Source organism: Mirounga angustirostris, unplaced genomic scaffold (genome assembly GCF_029215605.1).
Source record: "Mirounga angustirostris isolate CCGP_5_RB_7025 unplaced genomic scaffold, mMirAng1.0.hap1 SCAF_12, whole genome shotgun sequence".
NCBI classification, from domain to species: Eukaryota; Metazoa; Chordata; class Mammalia; order Carnivora; family Phocidae; genus Mirounga; species Mirounga angustirostris.
In genome coordinates, this window is record NW_026991720.1 from 64,300,796 (window position 1) to 64,320,853 (window position 20,058).

The window sequence follows — 20,058 nt, forward strand, 5'->3', positions numbered from 1 at the left end:
GGGGGCTTTCCGTCTGTAGTTCTTTTTTCTGCTATATGGTTTTGTATCAGAGCAATACTCTCAACCTAAAATGAATTAGGAGGTGCTCTTCTCTTTTCTGAAAGAGATTGTGTAGACTTAGTGATAAATTTTTAATCATTTGGTAGAATATTTCATTTCCAATGAAATTGCCTGAACTTGAATATTTATTTTGGGAATGTTTCCATTGCAGATTTAGTTAATAGCTTAAGAGCTTTCAAATTATTGATTTCATATTGGCTAAGTTATGGGACATCGAGTTTTTAAAGATTTCTCTATTTTATGTAAGTTATTACACTTATGTGTGTAGGATTATTTATATTACCTCATTATCTTTTTGGTATCTGTAGAGATATCCTTTGTTCCATTTCTAATCCTGGTAATTAGTGTCTTCATTTATTGTCAGTCTTTCTAGAAACTTGTCAATTTTATTAATCTTTTCAAAGAACTAGCTTTTGTTTCATTAAGTTTTTATTTTGTTTTTAATTTAACTGATTTCTTCTTCTCTTTATCACTTCCTTCCTTCTGCTTGCTTTAAGTGTGTTTTATTTTTGTTTTTTTGTTTTTTTTGTGAACGCGCCCAATCTCGTCTGTAAATTCTTACAGTAGTAACATATTTTTGCTTGAGGCTTTTCCTCTTTTCTAACATATGCATTTAGAGCTATAAACTTCATTCTTAGCAATGCTTTAGCTATGGCCTACACATGTTGACATGTTGTATTTTCATTTTCATTCAGTTCAATATACATTTTTTTAGTAATCCCAGAAAGTTCTTATTTGACTCATGGATTATTTAGAAGTGTATTTTTAGTTGCCAAGTATTTGGATATTTTCCTATAGTCTTCTTTTTTTTTTTTAAAGAATAAGTGGTTCTACATTTATTAAGCTGATGGACATATAAAAAGCTGAATATTTAACATACACAACTTGATGACCTTGGAAATAATTATAAACCCATGAAAATATCACCACAATGGTACTTTTTGACTAACACCATCCTGTTTTCCCCTCCCACCAGCCCTTGGTAGCCCCATTCTACTCTCTGCTTCTATGAGTTTGACTCTCTTAGATTCTTCATATAAGTAGGATCATGTACTATTTTTTTTCATGTCTGGATTATTTCACTTAGCTTAATGCCCTCCAGATTCATCCATGTTATCACAAATGGCAAGATTTTTTTCTTTTTAAAGGCTGAATAATATTCCATTGTATTTAAATACTACATTTTCTTTATCCATCATCCATCAGTGGACATTTAGATTGCCTCCATGTTTTGGCTATTTGAATGGTGCTATCATGAACATGGAAAGCATATATCTCTTCAAGATTCTGATTTCAATTCTTTTGGATATATACCTAGAAGTGGGACTGCTGAATCATATGGTAGCTCTATCTTTAATTTTTTGAAGAACCTCCATACTGTTTTCCATAGTGGTTGTACCAATTTACATCCCCATGAATACTATATAAGGGTTCCCTTTTCTCCACATTCTTACCAGTGCTTATTAGCTTTTGTTTTGATAGTCATCCTAAAAGGTGTTAGGTGGTACCTCACTGGTGTTTTCATTTGCATTTCCCTGATGATTAGTGATGTTGAGCATATTTTTATATGCCTGACGGCTATTTGTATATGTTCTTTTGCATTTCCCTGATGATTAGTGATGTTGAGCATATTTTTATATGCCTGATGGCTATTTGTATATGTTCTTTGGAAAAATGTCTATTCAGGGTCTTTGCCTATTTTTTTTAAAGATTTTATTTATTTATTTGAGAGAGAGAGAGAATAAGAGACAGAGAGCATGAGAGGGAGGAGGGTCAGAGGGAGAAGCAGACTCCCTGCCAAGCAGGGAGCCCAATGCGGGACTCGATCCTGGGACTCCAGGATCATGACCTGAGCCGAAGGCAGTCGCTTAACCAACTGAGCCACCCAGGCGCCCCATGGTCTTTGCCTATTTTTTAATAAGTTGTTTATTTATTTATTTACTTATTTATTTCTTGTTTTTGAGTTGTAGGAGTTCCTTATATATGCAGGCATCATACTTCTAATTTCAAAATATAGTTGACCCTTGAACAACACTGGTTTGAATTATGCAGGTCCATTTACAAGCAGATTTTTTTCTATAAATACAGTATAGTACTTAGATGTATTCTCTCTTCCTTATGATTTTCTTGATAACATTTTCTTTCCTCTAGTTTATTTTAAGAATATATAATATAATACCTGTAACATACAAAATATGTGTTAACAGACTGTACGTTATCAGTAAGGCTTCCAATCAATAGTAGGCTATTAGTAGTTAAGTTTTTGGAGAGTCAAAAGTTTTATGTGGATTTTCAATTGTGTGGGGGGTCAGCATTCCTAATTTTTTTTTTTTATTTGACAGAGAGAGAGAGACAGTGAGAGAGGGAACACAAGCCGAAGGCAGATGCTCGACTGAGCCACCCAGGCGCCCCTCAGCATTCCTAATTCTTGCATTGTTCAAGGATCAACTATAAATTACAAAGCTATAGCAATCAAAAAAGTATGATACTTGAACAAAACAGACATATAGGCCAATAGAAGAGAAAACAGAGGCCAGAAATAGACCCATGAATATATAGTCAACTGATTTTCCACAAAGGTGTCAAGGATATACAATGGAGAAAGGAGAGTCTATTTAATAAATGGTGCTAAAAAACTTAATACTCACATGCAAAAGAATGAAACTGAACCCTTATCTTACACCATACACAAAAATCACCTCAAAATGGAGTAAAGATTTAAATGTAAGACCTAAAATTGTAAAACACATAGGAGAAAACATAAGGAAACGTCTTCTTGACAATGGCCTTGACAACGATTTCTTGAATATGATACCAAAAGCACAGGCAACAAAAGCAAAACAAACAAACAAAAAAACCCAAATACCATTATATCAAACTAAACAGGTTCTGTGTAGCAAGGGGAAAAAAAATCAACAAAGTGAAAAGGCAGCCTACAGAATAGTAGAAAATATTTGCTATCCATTTTTCTGATAAAATATTAATATCCTACTGCTTTTTGTTGTTGATTTCTGCTTTGACTGAAAAATGTGTATCCTACTGCTGTTGCATAGAACAGTCTATAAATGTTGATTAGACTCTGTTGGCTGTCAATGATATTGAATTCTCATATAGCTCGCTGATTTGCTGTCTAGAGGTTCTATCAATTATCAAGAATGAAATGTTGAAATATACAATTATAATGGAAGGCTTATGTATTTCTTATTTTAGTTTTATCAGTTTTCACTTCATAAATTTTGCAGCTCTGATGTTTCATGCATATGCATTAAGATTATTGTCTTCTTTGTGGATTAATCCCCTATTATTATATTATTTTACTCCATACTTCAGTAATTTTTTTTTGCACTGAAGTCTACTTTAGTGGACATTAATATAGCTACTCATTCTTTCTTTAAAGTTTTCATGTTATACATTTTTTTCAATTATTTACTTTCAACCTTCCTATTCTGTTATATATCAATTGTATTTTTAGGAAACAACATTTAATTTGATCATGCTTTTAAGTTCATTCTGGCAATTGTTGCCTTTGGATTGGTGTATTAGATTACTCACTTTAATGTAATTACTGATAAGTTAGGGCTTAAGTCTACCATTTTATTTTATTTTAAATATTTTATTTATTTATTTATTTATTTATTTATTTATTTATTTATTTATTTATTTATTATTTATTTATTTATTTATTTATTTGACAGAGAGAGAGAGAGAGCACAAGCAGGGGCAGTGGGAAAGGGAGAAGCAGGCTCCCCGCTGAGCAGGGAGCCCAATGCGGTACTCTATCCCAAGACCCTGGGATCATGACTTGAGCTGAAGGCTGATGCTTAACCATCTGAGCCACCCAGGTGCCCCAACCATTTTATTTTTTTGTTTGTTTTTTGTTTGTAATCTCCTTTTTTTTTTTTCCTATCTCCCTTCCTTTCTGTGTATTACCTGAACATTTTTTAGAATTCCATTTTGATTTCTCTGTAGTGTTTGTGTTTGAGTGTACATTTGTATATCTATTGTATAGCATATTGGTGCTTTCTAGATATTACGTAATATATACATAACGACATAGTCTACTGGTGTCACCATTTTGCCAACTTGAATAAGATACAGAAATTTTATCTCTCTTTATGTCTTTTACCCACCCTCATTTATAGTATAATTAACATAATTAGGTCCTTTACATACATTTATTTTAAATCATGCTATAATTATGCTTCAACTGTCAAATTTAATTTAGAAAATTCAAGAGAAGGAAACCCTATTGAATTTACTTATATATTTTATGCTCTGTTTTTTTTTCCCCTTCCTGATATTTCAAGGTTTTATTTTTTATACTTTCTGTTTATAGAAATTCTTTTAGTCATTCTGTTGGGATAGTTGTGCTGGTGACAAATCCTATTAGCTTCCCTTCATCTAAGAATGTGTTGATTTCCCTTTCATTCCTGAAGGATGTTTTTCCCAGATACAGGTTTCTAACCTGACAGTTCTTTTCTTTCAGCACTTGAAAAGTTTTCTGCATCTTCTTGCCTCATTTTTTTAATGAAAAATCTGCTGTCATTTGAGATAACCTCCCTCCCCCCTCCCACCCCTGGTAAGGTGATGACCTTTTTCTACTGATGCTTTATTTTTTTAATTTGTCTTTAGTTTGGGGAAGTTTGATGATGATGTGTTCTTGGAGTGGATTTCCTTGTGTTTGTCCTATATGACATTCACTCAGCTTCTTGACCTTGCACTTTCATGTCTTTTACCACATTTGGGAAGTTTTTGGCTATCATCTCTTCAAATACCTTTTAAACCCCACTCTCTTTCCTCTCCTTCTGGGATTCCAATGGCATGAATTTTAAGATTTTTTTCTTATACTTCCTAAAAAGTTCCTGAGGCCCTATCTCCCTCCACCCCCAATCTATTTCCTGTATTTCATATTGAGTCATTTCCATTGTTCTGTCTTTAATATTTCTTGACTAGTGGGAAAGATGGTGGAGTAGGAAAACTCCTAAGCTTACTTTGTCCCATGGATACAACTAGATAACACCTGTATCATTGTAAATAACCCAGAAAATGACCCAAAGACCGGCAGAATAGACACTCTACACACTTAGCTGTAGGATTGAAGAGGGTGGGAAAGGTGGAGATGCAGTGAAAGCTAAATGGATCAGCATGACTGTTCAGGAGAGAGAAGGGCTCCATGGGTGCAGAGAACAAACAAACAAACCTCATACCAGCCACTTCAGGCACAGGGAACATGCACAAGGAAGATAAATCCCTATAACATTTGGCAGAAAGAATGTTAGGAGAGAACAGAGAAAGTACCCTGCAGTTTGGTGCTACTTCATCTCTGGCAAATGCCTTGTCTGACACAACTCAATCCAAGGTGGCCCCAGACTGGCCCATGAACACCACAGGGACCAAACCCTGCCCACAACAGGCAAAGAGAGCCATTGCATATGACGGTACTGAAGGCATAGTGTTTTATCCACAACAGTAAAACACAGGCAACACACCCAGGAGATTATCACTGAAGTGCCAGGTCCTGGTAAACAGGGTACATTGCACTGCAGGGAACTACAAACTTCTTCTTCATAAGCCACTACTTTCAAGAGAGGGAATGTAGCTGACTTTTCTAACACAGAGAAACACACACAGAAAGTTAGACAAACTGAGGAGACAGAGGAATATGTCCCAAATGAAAGAACAGGACAAAATCACAGCAGGAGAGCTAAATGAAATGGAGATATACTTGATAGAGAATTTAAGTTAATGGTCATAAATATATTCACTGGACTTGAGAAAAGAGTAGAGGACCTCAGTGAGATCCCCAACAAAGAGAGAGAAAACAAAACAGAAATCCAGATCCAGGAATCAGAGAGTCCCCAACAACATGAACCCAAGGAGGTCCACACCAAGAAAATAAAATGACAAAAAACAGTGATAAAGAGAGAATGTTAAAAGCAGTAAAAGAAGAGCACCTGGGTGGTTCAGTTGGTTAAGGGTCCAACTCTCAGGGTTGTTAGTTCAAGCCCATGTTGGGCTCCACACTAGGTGTGGAGCCTAAATAGAAGAAAAAATAAATAAATAAGTAAATAAATATAAAAGCAGCAAGAGAAAAGAGAACAGTTACATACAAGGGAAACCCTATAAGGCAATCAGCTGATTTTTTAGCAGAATCTTTGCTGGCCAGAGGGACTGGCATGATATATACAAAACACTGAAAGAAAAAAACAAAAACAAAAAAAAACTGTGGCCAAGAAAACTCTACTCAGCAAGGCTATGATTCAGAATAGAAAGACAGATAAAGAGTTTCCCAGACAAACAAAAGATAAGGGAATTCATGATCACTAGAGCAGCCCTACAAAAAATGTTAAAAATAATTCGAGTAGAAAGGCAAGACCACAAGCAGGAGTAAAAAACGTAGGAAGCATAAAAGCAGTAAAATTAATTATATCTATAAAAATCAGCCAAGGGATGCACAAAATAAAAAGATGTAAAGTATAACACCATATACCTAAAATGGGGTGGGGGGAGAAGAAAAGAATGGGTTAAAACTTAAGCAACAATCAACTGAATATAGACTGCTTAATGCATAAGATGTTATATACAAAGCTAAAGGTAACCACAAATCAAAAACTAGTAATAGATGTGCAAAAAATAAAGAGAAAGGAATCCCAGTATATCAACTAAAAAAGCCAGCAAACCGTAAGAAAAGAGAGCAAGAGAAGAAAGGATCAGAGAACTACAAAAACAAACATAAAACAAGTAAAAAATGGTAATAAGTACATACCTATCAGTAATTACATTGAATGCAAATGGACAAAATAGTCAAAAGACATTGAGTGATGGAATCCATTTATCATGCAAATGGATGTGAAAAGAAAGCTAGGGTAGCAATACTTATACAGGACAAAACAGACTTTAAAACAAAGACTGCAACAAGAGACAAAGAAGGACTCTATATAATCACAAAGGGACCAACTCAACAGGAAGATAGAACAACTGTAAAAAATTTATGCACCCAATATGGGAGGATCCAAATACATAAAGAAGCGACTAACAAACATAAAGGAAGTAATCGATAGTAATACAATAATAGTAGGGGACTTTAACACATCATCTACATCAGTGGAGAGATCATCCAAACAGAAAATCAACAAGGAAACAGTGACTTTGTATGACACATTGGACCAATGGACCCAACAGATGTATTCATAACATTCCATCTTAAAACAGCAGAATATACATTCTTTTCAAGTGCCCATGAATAGATCACATATTAGGCCACAAAATAAGGCAACAAATTAAAAAAGATTGAAGTCGTACCATGAATCTTTTCTGACAACTCTGTGAAACTAGAAATCAACCACAAGAAAAAATCTGGAAAGAACACAAATCCATGGAAGTTAAATAACATGCCACTAAACAATGAATGAATCAACCAAGAAATCAAAGAGGAAATTATAAACACTAAATGGAGACAAATGAAAATGAAAACACAATAGTATAAATTCTTTGTGATGCAACAAAAGCTGTTCTAAAAGGGAAGTTTACAGCAATACAGGCCTACCTCAAAAAGCAATAAAAATCTCACATAAACAACCTAACCTTACATCTAACAGGTCTAGAAAAAGAACAAAACCCAAAGCCACCAGTAGGAAGGAAATAATAAAGATTGGAGCAGAAATGAACAAAAAAGAAACCAAAATACAATATAACAGATCAATAAAACCAGGACCTGGTTCTTTGAAAAGATCAACAAAATTGATAAATCTTTAGCTAGCTTCATTAAAAAAAAAAAGAAGAAGAAGAAGAGGGAGAGATAGAGGACAGCAAAGTAAACAATCAACAAAACTAAAAGGCAGGGCGCCTGGGTGGCTCAGTCGTTAAGCGTCTGCCTTCAGCTCAGGTCATGATCCCAGGATCCTGGGATCGAGTCCCACATCGGGCTCCCTGCTCGGCGGGAAGCCTGCTTCTCCCTCCCCCACTCCCCCTGCTTACGTTCCCTCTCTCACTGTGTCTCTTTCTGTCAAATAAATAAATAAAATCTTAAAAAAAAAAAAAAAAAAACTAAAAGGCAAACTACTAAATGAATGGGAGAAGATATTTGTAAATTACATACTGGGTTAGGGTTAGTATCTATAATATATATATATAGAACTTATACAACTCCACACCAAAAAAACAAAACAAAACAAATAATCCAATTAAAAAATGGCAGAAGATGTTAACAGACATTTCTCCAAAGAAGACATGCATATAGCCAACAGACACATGAGAAGATGCTCAACATTGCTCCTCATCTGGGAAATGCAAATCAAAACCACAATGAGATATCACCCGATACATATCAGAATGGCAAAAAAAAAAAACAAGAAAGAACAAGTGTTGGTGAGGATGTAAAGAAAAGGGAACTCATCATGCACTGTTAGTAGGAATGCAAACTGGTGCGGTCACTGTGAAAAACAGTATGGAGTTTCCTCAAAAAAGTAAAAATAGAATTACTATATGATCCAGTGATTCTACTACTAGATATTTACCCAAAATATACAAAAACACTAATTTGAAAAGATATATGCACCCCTATGTTTATAGTAGCATTATTTACAATAGGCAAATTATGGAAGCAGCCCAAGTGTCCATCATTAGATAAATGGATAAAGAAGTGGTATATACATATATAATGGAATATTACTCAGTCATAAAAAAGAATGAAATCTTGCTATTTGCAACAACATGGATGGGTCTAGCAGGTATAATATTAAGTGAAAGAAGTTAGAGAAAGACAAATACACATGATTTCACTTATATGTTGAATTTAAGAAACAAAACAAAGAAAGAAAGAAAAAAAAAAAGACAAACCAAAAAACAGACTCTTAACTATAGAGAACAAAGTGAGGGTTGCCAGAGGGGAGGTAGGGGCGGGGGATGGGTGAAATAGATGAGGTGATTAAAAGTACTCATCATGATGAGCACTGACTAATGTATAGAATTATTGAATCACTATATTGTACAACTGAAACTAATAGAACACTATTTTAACTATACTAGAATTAAAAAAAAAAAAAGATTTCTGATTCTTTCTTCTATTCCCCCCACTCTGTGGGAATAAGACCACCTATTGGTTTTTGTTGTTGTAACTATACATTTTACATCTAAATTTCCATTTGGTTTTCCTTGTATCTTCTATTTCTTAACTGAGACTTCCTATTTACTTGCTAAGATATTTTATTTTTTCATTTGTTTCAAACATATTTGTAATTGTTGAAACATTTATTATGACTGTTTTAATGTCTTTGTCAGACAATACCAATATTTCTGTTATTTAACCGTTGGCATCAATTGATTGTCCTTTGTCAATGACTTGGTGATATTGGTTCTTGGTATGATAAATGAACATTTAGTGGCAATAGTTAATATATTTATAACTGGTAAATACAACAACAGGACTGGCTCTTAAAAATATACTGCTGACTGATAAAATGTGGGAAACAGATTGCAATACAGTATAAGCCTATTTACATAAAGTAAGAACACATGGAAACAAAAATGTGCTTGCTATAAGAATTTATAAAAATATAATGCTAAACATTAAGCCCATTAGAAATAGCCATGTTGTAATTGAAGAGGATGGGATTTTAAAAATATGGCTTCAAAAGGAACAAATAGGTGGAAAATGAAATATAACTAATTTTGAAAAATGGTTAGGAGTGGCAGTGTAAGGACCTACAATATTCTCATGTACTGCAACTGGATCAGTATTATTTACAATGATAGCTCAAGAAAGCTTGATGTAAACTTATTATTTAGAGATATGAAAGTAACCATCAAGTCTGTGTACTGAAACAAGAACAATTTTTTAAAAATAAAATAAGGAAAGTGGTGGAGAAGACTAAGGTTCATCACTGCTGTATTGCCTTACAGAGCTTTTGTGGGGTTTTTTTCATTTTTACTATTTGAATCTATTAATTTTATAGATTTTATTTCAGCAAATTTGATTTAATTTAGTAAATTAATTGATGCTTTCATAACCATGTATCTATTACCTGGAGAGCTGTCTAGTATTTAGTAATGGGCAGGACATTACTAAAAACAAAACCAGAATATTAATTTTATAGGAGGATATAATTTACTTTAGCAGCTCCAAAGTGCTGTGCTGATACTTAATAAATAATTTAATAATGATTTACTGGGGATCTACTATGCATTGTGCCCCTTTTAGGTCCTGGGGTCACAGCAATGTATCCAAGAGGCAGGGTTCCTGCCTCATTATCAAAACAATAGCCAAGGCTTGAATTATTCAGATAATCAAAATAATTCATTTTATATTTCTAGTGTTGACCTTCTTTCTGTGGTGTACTAAAGATAACATATCTTACTTAAAAATCCCTATTTATTTTGAATGGATACAATGGATTACCCAGTAAAGACTCGTCATGTGGAACATTTCATTAGGAGAGAACTGTCAATTCTTACACACTAAATGACATTTCATGTTTCACAATCACCTCAATGATTCTGTTTTCATGCAGTGTTCTATTAGCCAGATGTCATCTTTTAAAGTGTCAGAAAAAAAGGAAACGTAAGGACATAACAAAATGTACTGCAGACTTTTTTTTTTTTTTAAGATTTTATTTATTCATTTGAGACACAGAGATACAGAGAGAGAGCATGAGCAGGGGAGAGGGAGAAGCAGGCTCCCCGCTGAGCCAGGACCCCGATGCGGGGCTCGATCCCAGGACCCTGGGATCATGACCTGAGCTGAAGGCAGATGCTTAACCATCTGAGCCACCCAGGTGCCCCGTGTACTGCAGACTTTTAAAACAAGTGCAGGTCTTTGTTTAGGTTAACATTAGTATCTGATTTCAGCTCCCAGATTTTGTTGTATGGTTTTTTAATAATTATTTTTCTTTCTTACGTTATCTTCACTGATGTTTTAACAAGGTATATTTACTAAAGGCAAGTTCTCCTATGTAAAACCTACTACAATTAATTTTACTTTAAAACCTTGTTTTCTATGGTGTTATAAAATGACCAATCAAAAGGTTAATAATATAAACTTGAAAAGAAAATCTCTTCTTTGAGATAATGCTTAATGCACCCCCTAAACTTCCCCCCGATAAATATTATTAGATTATTCAAATAATTATATATTATATAATATTTGCAACATTTAAATCAGAAATACAGAGGTTATTGTATGGGGATATCAACCTAATCTTGCACAAGTTCCCACTCACAAATCTAGGAATATACCCAAAGGCAGTGTAAGCAACAACTCTGATGACAGCTATTTAGGATTAGTAAAAATTATTTAATTATTATTACTATTAAATAATAAGTTATTGTAATTTAAATTATTAAATTATTTAAATTAGTAAAAATTATTTGAAAATATTTTTTGTTTTTACCAACATGGTAGATTATTTACTAGACCTATATTATTGTGGGAAACAAAAAAATGAATAAAATATTTTTTTAAGCATGTAAGCATAGATGAGCAAGCAAGAAATCACAGAAATCTAAGAGAAAAAGAGAAAGGAGGACCTCAGAGGAATGCACAATTGAACTCTGAGGTTGAGATATTGCTAAAGCAAAGGATCATTTTTCAGTAATTACAGTGACTTAGAGTAAGGAAAACTGGAGGCAAAGCAGAGAGCTTTCCCCAGGTAAGGAGTCTGACAGATTTTCTAGAGCCACCCTCCTCCATCTACCATAAGATAGGGGCCCAAGAGGGCTAAAACATTAGTGCAATGATCAACTACTAGTAGTGCAGGAAGTTACTTCCTTAAACTGAAAATAAATATCTACAAACAAACATTGGACCTACTGATAAAATATTGAAAGCATCTCTTGTAGCATCAGAAAAAAAAAGAATAACTAACATCAAAAAATATCTTAACCAGTATAACCATATAGATAAATGTAATGAGATTTATAAACTTTGGGAAAAATTGGTAAATTTACCATTATTATTTGAATATCTTATCTCATAAAACCTTCAAGAGCATCTATAGAAAACATTTTAGAAATAATAAGAGTTTGGCAAAATTTCGACTTAGGAGATTGGCATGAAAAAATTTCTACACTCCACCAATAACAAATGAGAAAAAGCAATAACATCTCTATGAATAAATCTAACAAAATATGTTCAAGACATTTATGGAAAAAATGATGAAACATTATTAAAGCACAAAATAAATAAACCCTGAAAAAGAGTTTATCATATTTGGATTGGAAGATTCTCTATTAGAAAAGATGTCAATTTTCTTTAAATTAATATGCAATGTAATTTCTTTCAAAATCATAATATGATTTTTATAAGCTCAACAAACTAACCTTAAAATCAATATTCAATATGATATAATTAATATCCAATAACCATGAAGAAAATTGTGAAAAAAGAAAAAAAAGGGAAGAATTTTTCTGACTAAAACATAAAGTAATTGAAGACACCATTGTATTTTTTAAAGAGATAGACAAATAGCTCAAAGGAATAAAATAGCCAAAAAACAGACTGAAGCATATATGAGACTTTGATACGCAACTGGGTAAACCTTAAAATCAGAGGAGATAAGACAGTCTCTCTGAAAAACCATGTTGGGCAGTTCCGTTTTCATAAGAAAATAAAGTAAAATAATATCTTTATCTCTCCCCTCTTCCCTGTCTCTCCATGCTTAATTGTAGAAACCAATCTTAAATACTATTAAAACTTTTGGAAACAAATATAATGAATCTTATATTAATGGATCTTATTTCTTCAGTGTGGAAAGGGATTTCTAAAACAAGATATAAAAAGTAGAGTAAAATGAGAGATAAGGATATTAATATTCATATCAGATATTATTTTAGAAAAAAAAGGCTTAATATTCCCTTGCTACAAAGTATGGTTGCCATGAAAACATGTCTCAAATCACAGATGGCAGGAAGCATAATTGACCAACACCCCCAGATACTGTCATCTGAAATCTGTCACCCAGTTCATGATGAGGCTGTACTTCTCGCAGGCTTCTCCAGCCAATGACTAAGCAGAACAAAATACTAGGGTGATGCATTCTTGAAGACAGTGGACTCCAAGGAGAACTCATGCAGCTTGAGCACTCTCGACCGTTTTTGCCAAAACATTCTTAAAATTTCTCCACAGTCCCAATCCTTTTCCTACTCAACCTTCTTTCTGTCTTACCTCCTCTGAATTAGACCCACCTGCTGGTTTGACAGGTCTCCCAGCCTCTTTGATTCTGTGCCAAGTTTTTCTTCATACTTATTTTCTCCTCTTGTATAGCAAATCTCACTTTTGTGTCTGATTCTCAAAGCACATGAATTAGTACAGTGTGGCAAATACCAAGAAAGAAAAGCAGAGGTACAAGAAGAATGACAGAAATATTTAACATCTAGACAACTTCTGTCTATAAGATGTAATAGGAAATACATGTGCACAAATGGATCACAGAAGCATGATATGCCTTGCATATTCATGGGAAAAAAAACAACTATCATAAATATAATCACCTGTATCAGCAGATGGCCAACTTAAAAAATGAGTAGGTAGGAAATATTTTCATTTTCTTCCACCAAGTTGCAAAATTGAGAGTGTTATATAATAGGTTCTTAGAAAGCCATTTAAAATGTAACCGTTTAAAAATGTAAAATCATTTTAGTTCCAGGCTCAAAGAAGAGGAAGAGGAAGAAGAAGGAGGAGGAGGAGGGGGAAAAGTAAAGAGGATGGAGGAAGAGGAAGTAGAGGAGGAAGAAGGAGAAGAGAAAAATACAATGATTTTGCTATGACAACAATTACCTAGATTTTGACTCTGGCTAACCCATGACAAGGGTAAGACTAGTCCAGCCTCTGAATTCAGAATTTTGTTTGTGTACCCCTAAAAAATTTTGAAAAACTGCATCCATTTGTACATGTTTATGATGACAAAGTTTTCATCTTAAGTTTAACAAAGGATATAATTACAGCCAAAATTATATTGTACCTGTGTTTTAAGTATGCTTTTATTAAAAATTCAGAGCTGTAGGTTTAGATTATACAATTTATGGAAAATGTATGTCTAAAAACCCAAATAACAAAGCTAATCTTATCTTTCACAAATTCAGACTCACTTCATATCAGCAAAGACGACTTTCTTTTTTGTTGTAAATATCATGATAAGAATCAGTACCATTAAACCTATCTCAGTTCTGGGGTGTCTGGCTGGCTCAGTTGGAAAAGCGTGCTACTCCTGATGTCAGAGTCGTGAGTTCAAGCCCCACGTTGGGTGTAGAGGTTATTTAAATAAATAAAACTTTAAAAAAACACCCATCTCAGCTTTGATTTTCAATTCTAAGACATATAAGTATAAAGATGGGTAAATGGATATAGAAATGAGAAGTGGGCACATGGACAGATAATTGCTAGATAGAGAGGCAGGCAGGCACACAGGCAGGAAAGACATTTGCCCCAGAGTTTTTTATACTCTGGAACTGTGCCACAATAGGATGTGGAATGGGTGGGTGAGAGTTAGCCCTTTTCCTCTGAAAAGCTGTGGCAGGAGGGTTCTGATGAGAGACTGGTGAGAAAAAGCCACACGGATCTGCTAGGTCATAATAGTTTTGGAAAGGGTACATATAGAATTTCATGATCTGGAAGATAATATCTTCCAGCTCTGCCGAGGTACCCAAAAGTAGGTGATTACCTCCGTGGTTACAAATACCCTAATTTGAAGACCACTAGTCTAAGACCCCAAATGCTCCATTTACAACAGTAATAGTTCAACACAAAAAGTGTTTGGTAGTGATGGTAGTATTGGTTTGAATAAATATGTAACTCCAAGCTTACAAATGTAGGAAATTCTGTGACACTGCACACCTGTTGTTACTCTCCCTCATCTGGTTTCAGACTGGACATTTGCATGGCTTGAATTTCTCTGCTATCAGCCTTCTGCAAGGATTAGTCCTTACACTGGGACATGGCAGAGTTCACTCCACTGGCAATGCCTGTGATTTATAGTGACGGCTTACTAATTGCTTAACTTCTTCTCCCTACTTGAAAGCTCCAAGGAGACATGAGACCAGTCTGAGAAAACCATGGGAGGTCAAAAGAAAAATATGATTTCCCACCTCTTATATGGATTTAAACATTCAAATGCAAAGTTAAATTAGGATTTTTTGAAATGAATTTTTCTGCAAAAGTAATCACTGAAAGCATAGTAATATGCTTTCATTATATGTAATACAAGTTATCATATGTGGTTTAAAAAGTAATAAAAATAAATTAGTTCTCACCTGAGTAATATAGCACACTATAAGATGCAAGATGTTTTTCTTCAGTTCTGTTAAAGTTGATATAGCAAGTATCATTTCCTCCTCTGAACATTTACTAAGGACCCCTTCTAATGAAATAAACAGAGTTTAAAACCCTGAAGACCTGGGGGCGCCTGGGTGGCTCAGTCAGTTAAGCATCCAACTCTTAATTTTGGCTCAGGTCATGATCTCAGGGTTGTGAGACTGAGCCCCACGTCAGGCTCTATGCTGGGTGTGGAGTCTGATTAAGATTCTCTCTCTCCCAGGGTGTCTCAGTGGCTCAGTCAGTTAAATGTCTGCCTTAGGCTCAGGTCATGATCCTAGGGTCCTGGGATCCAACCCTGGATCGGGGGGGGGGGGGGGTCCCTGCTCAGCAGGGAACCTGCTTCTCCCTCTCCCTCTGCAGCTCCCCCTACTTGTGTGCTCTCTCTCTCTCTCTCTCTCAAATAAATACATGAAATCTTTAAAGAACAATTCTCTCTCCCTCTCTCTCTGCTCCTCCCCCCTCAAAAAAAGTAAAGTTTATAAAACCCTAAAGACCTGAATATGAGTGAAAAATACAAGAAAAAAACATCGTTGGAGTTACAATGTACAAAGTAACAAAATGTTTTGATAAAACCTACCAGTAAATGTGATAGAACATGAGTAGAGGACTCCCCAGTCTCATGACCTGAAACATCATTTTACAATGGGATTGATGCTTCTCTAACAATGCAGTTTGCAGGAAGTACCCCAAAAAACACACCAGATACCACTACTGGTTCAAGGACAGTCAAATAGGTAAGCGTAAGGCTATTAATGGTCTAACTTCTTTCTTTTAAAAATAAATTGTGGGAACACACACACACACACACGTGTAATTCACCTCTTTTATACAATCTAATCTTCAGTACTTACTAAGCATTATATACATGCCGTATCATATTTAAGTACCCACTGTGTGTGTACATTTTTATGTACTCTTAGAAAACATGCTCTTCCTGTTTTACTCATGTGAATTCAGGTTAACATATATTCTAATAGGACAGCTTATGAAGAAATTCCTAGCAGAAAATAGCTATTTTCACCTTTGTATATTTTAAAAGGCATACCTGAATGGTTTACTGAGATATAAAAGTACATAAAAGCTTTATTAGTGTTTTATTAAGGGACTAGATGCATAAAAAATAAGTGACTTCCCTGGTGCTACTCTATAAATAAAAGTGATCTCCCTGGTAATAAATGATCTCTGCTCCTTTTGTGGCCTTGTTTCTCAGTCTTTGATTACAACCAACCACTTGGGATTGCATTGCAATCAGCACAACACAGATTCTGGTCCAATCTGTTTCTAAAAGACTGCCTTTTTAGTGAAGAACTTACACAGGAGATCTTGTCATTTTGGTCCCTTTAAAGTTCTCCACTCCTGGTTGAATTTGTGTCTCTGGAAACTGGGCATTTTGGAATGCTTCCTTGGACCAGGCAATGCCTGGGGAAAGATTATTTGGAATGGGACTTCTCTAGAGACTTGATACATCAATCTGCACGTGACACATTAAGCAATGCTGTTCAGAATGTCCACACACACACACACACACACCCCTAGAAATTATTAATGCATGAAAAATGGAAAATAGGTTCAATAGAAAGAGTCCCTTATCTAACAAATGATGTGCTTTCAAAGCACATTAAAATCCTACAAATCTTAACAGGACTGGTTTATTAGAGAACAGTTGCTTTGCTTCTGGAATCATTGTTTCAGAGGCAAAGTGTATCTCATTTCTCTTGCAATTTTATAATGAGATTCAAACCAACATTAAAGAGTGGCATATTTGTTTTCTGAAGGATATTCCCCAGGCATGCCCAAAGCCAGGCTGGCTTCCTGTCTATGCCATTGTTTGCACATTTTGTAAATATCACTTGAGTTTTTCTGTATCCTATCATAAACTCCCAAATTCCAAATGACCTCCCAAATATACTGTACCACAAATGCTGCTTTAATATCTTGGAAGACACACTTTGGGGATTAAAAAAACAACTCTCTTCAACAAAGGTCACCTAAACACCATCTTCAAAAAGGGAAGACATTTCTACTGTCTATTCTATCTCCATTTTGATTGTAGGCTGCCTGCTGCCTACTTTGCATTCTGTTCTCTAAAAGGCTTATTAATGGGGTCTAGAGGGAGGCTGTCAGAAATGGCAGACTGAATCAAGGGATTTTCCTTCAACATCCAAATGACACACTGAAGCTGGAGAATTAAACAGATGACTAACCAGTGCCCTTTTGTCTGAAGATGAAGGTGGGATTGCCAACTTGCAAACCAATGACTGACATTTGGGTGGATTAAACCATCCTGCTATTGTACTGCTAGTTTATAATCACTACTGCTTTCTTGATCTCAAGTGCCTCAGCAAAAGCCTCCTCAGTTCTTAGAGTCATGTTTGTAGAAACCCTCAGCTGAGCTTTTGCTATAAACATTTATCTACCAAGAAGCAGTGTTCTGACACTAACTGAGAAGAAGCGTTGGCTTCTAGGTATTTAATTAAAACATTAAGGGAAAAAGCTTTCATGTCAACATTCACAAGTACTTTCCTATAGCTGAGGGTTGCTGTAATTGAGTTTCCCTGCAAATTCATTCCTCCCCTCTGCAGCCTTCTCTGAGAGCAGCAATAGCTTGAGGTTCACTTTGCTTCATGCTGTTAGTTGTGGCTTTGAGACTTTGCCCCATGCTGTCACTTTCCTGATTTTCTCAATCTGGTTGTTAGCTTTAATTTCTAAAATCAAGATTGGATGGCAACAAGGGGCTTTAATGAAGAGTGAAAAAGTCATTTGTTAAACAGCATTAAGAATTCTTATTTGCACTGCTGTATAATGTGGTCAAGCCAAATGCTTTCTGCTTTTATGAATCATCCAATTTCCTTTGCCACATAATTAATGTTAATAAGGAGAAGGCATTGTATAGGAACTAAATTCATCATAATGGATGCTGGCTCTAGGTGTAGGTTCCTGGGGTGCCACCATTTTCATTTTGAGGTACTCTGAGAACCATTTATTGTAAGGAAGGACACGGAGAACAAATCATACATGGTCATTTGATTGTTGACGAAGTTCATATAATAGAAGTACTTAGTTTTCCTTAAAAGTTGCATTTTTCAGTGAAAAGATAGTAAAAAGATATCTAGTAATGCCATATTAGTGCACCTTTCTGAAAAGTATCATTTCTAAAAGCACATTTTTAAGCTACTCTGTGCCTTGGACCATTGAATGTAATAAAGGGAGATTGCCCATGCAATTCTCTTCAATGCATCAAGTCAATTGAGAGAAGAAGCTTTATTCTCCTTTCATAAAATGGAAAGGTTAGATTTCACAAAACATCTTGAACCAATCAAGATGGTAGCAGCCAAGTGTTGCAGGAAAGATGCAAAAGTAGTTATGGCATCTCTATTAAACTCATGTTCTACATTCAAATGTAAAACATTTATGGGGTTCAGGATATTTGAAAGAGTTCACTCTTTTAAACATCACATGGCTACATTTTTACTTCAACCTCATAATTTAGAATAGTCAGCTTTACCTAATTGATATGAACAAGTTGACATGTCAATTAAACAAGTACCTGTTGAGGACTTGTTCAATTGGTAGCACTGTACTAATAAGAAGTGGAAATACACCAAAAAATGTAAATATACCAAAAAATCACATAAAGCCCAACTATGGGAACTATTTTTTCTTAAAAGAGAAAAATATTTTTTGAAAACTTAAATAAAAATGCAGGCCATGTGTATGTACTAAAGTAAGCACTGTGGTCAATAAAGTAACAGCATTATAGCAGGCGAAATGCGGATACAGTGGTATGCCAGGCTGCATTCCTCTTAGTTTCTGCAGTCCTTCTAGTTCATGCAATAAGTAGAGTCCTCGGCCAGTTCAAAACTTGAACAAGTAAGAATCAAGTCTGCCTTGACTATAGTAACACTCTGACCGGTTCCCTGGCATTTCCTTTGGTATCTGAGTCCCTGCCTCATTGGACTGCCATTTACTTGATTTCTAAAATTGCTATCCTACCAAACTCTCCTTGGTCTTGACCTGAATCTGTTCTTAAGGCAGACACTTTTCTATGTTTTGTACAGCCATGATAATGGCAAATACCTGCCTACCTCCTTCAGCATTCTTCTCACTTGTCAGGATTCCTGCCTACTTTTTTGCCTTATTTTCCTGTGTCCTCCTACCCACTTGGATGTCTGTTTATTGCTTACTGATACATGTCTTAGTGAGTGTCAAACCTACCTGACTTACTACCAATAAAATCTATAATGAGTATGACCTATTCCCCACAATACATGTTTATTTTGGTCCATCACACTGTCAATTTATCTGAAAAGGGCAATCTGTAGTATATGCCTTCCAATATATTATCCTTCAGTGCTTTCCCCCTAGGACAGGACATGAAACAGAACCACTTGGGATAACAGAAGTTTCAATGAGAGCATTTTGCTTGACATTATTCTATCTGTTCTCAAGGAAAGTAAATTTCCCTGTGGCTTACCCACTTCAACACCAGTCTGTCTATTAACTACCATTCTTGACATCTATCCCATTATCTAGCCACTTGTCTGTACTTACTTATTTTTGGCTATTAAACTATCCCTTTAGAATTCAGTGCAATTCAACAAACACTGATTAAACACCTACCATGCGCAGGCACCATGCTAAGTGCTGGAAATACAAAGATGAAAGTATTGTCCTTGATTCTGCAAAAGTTC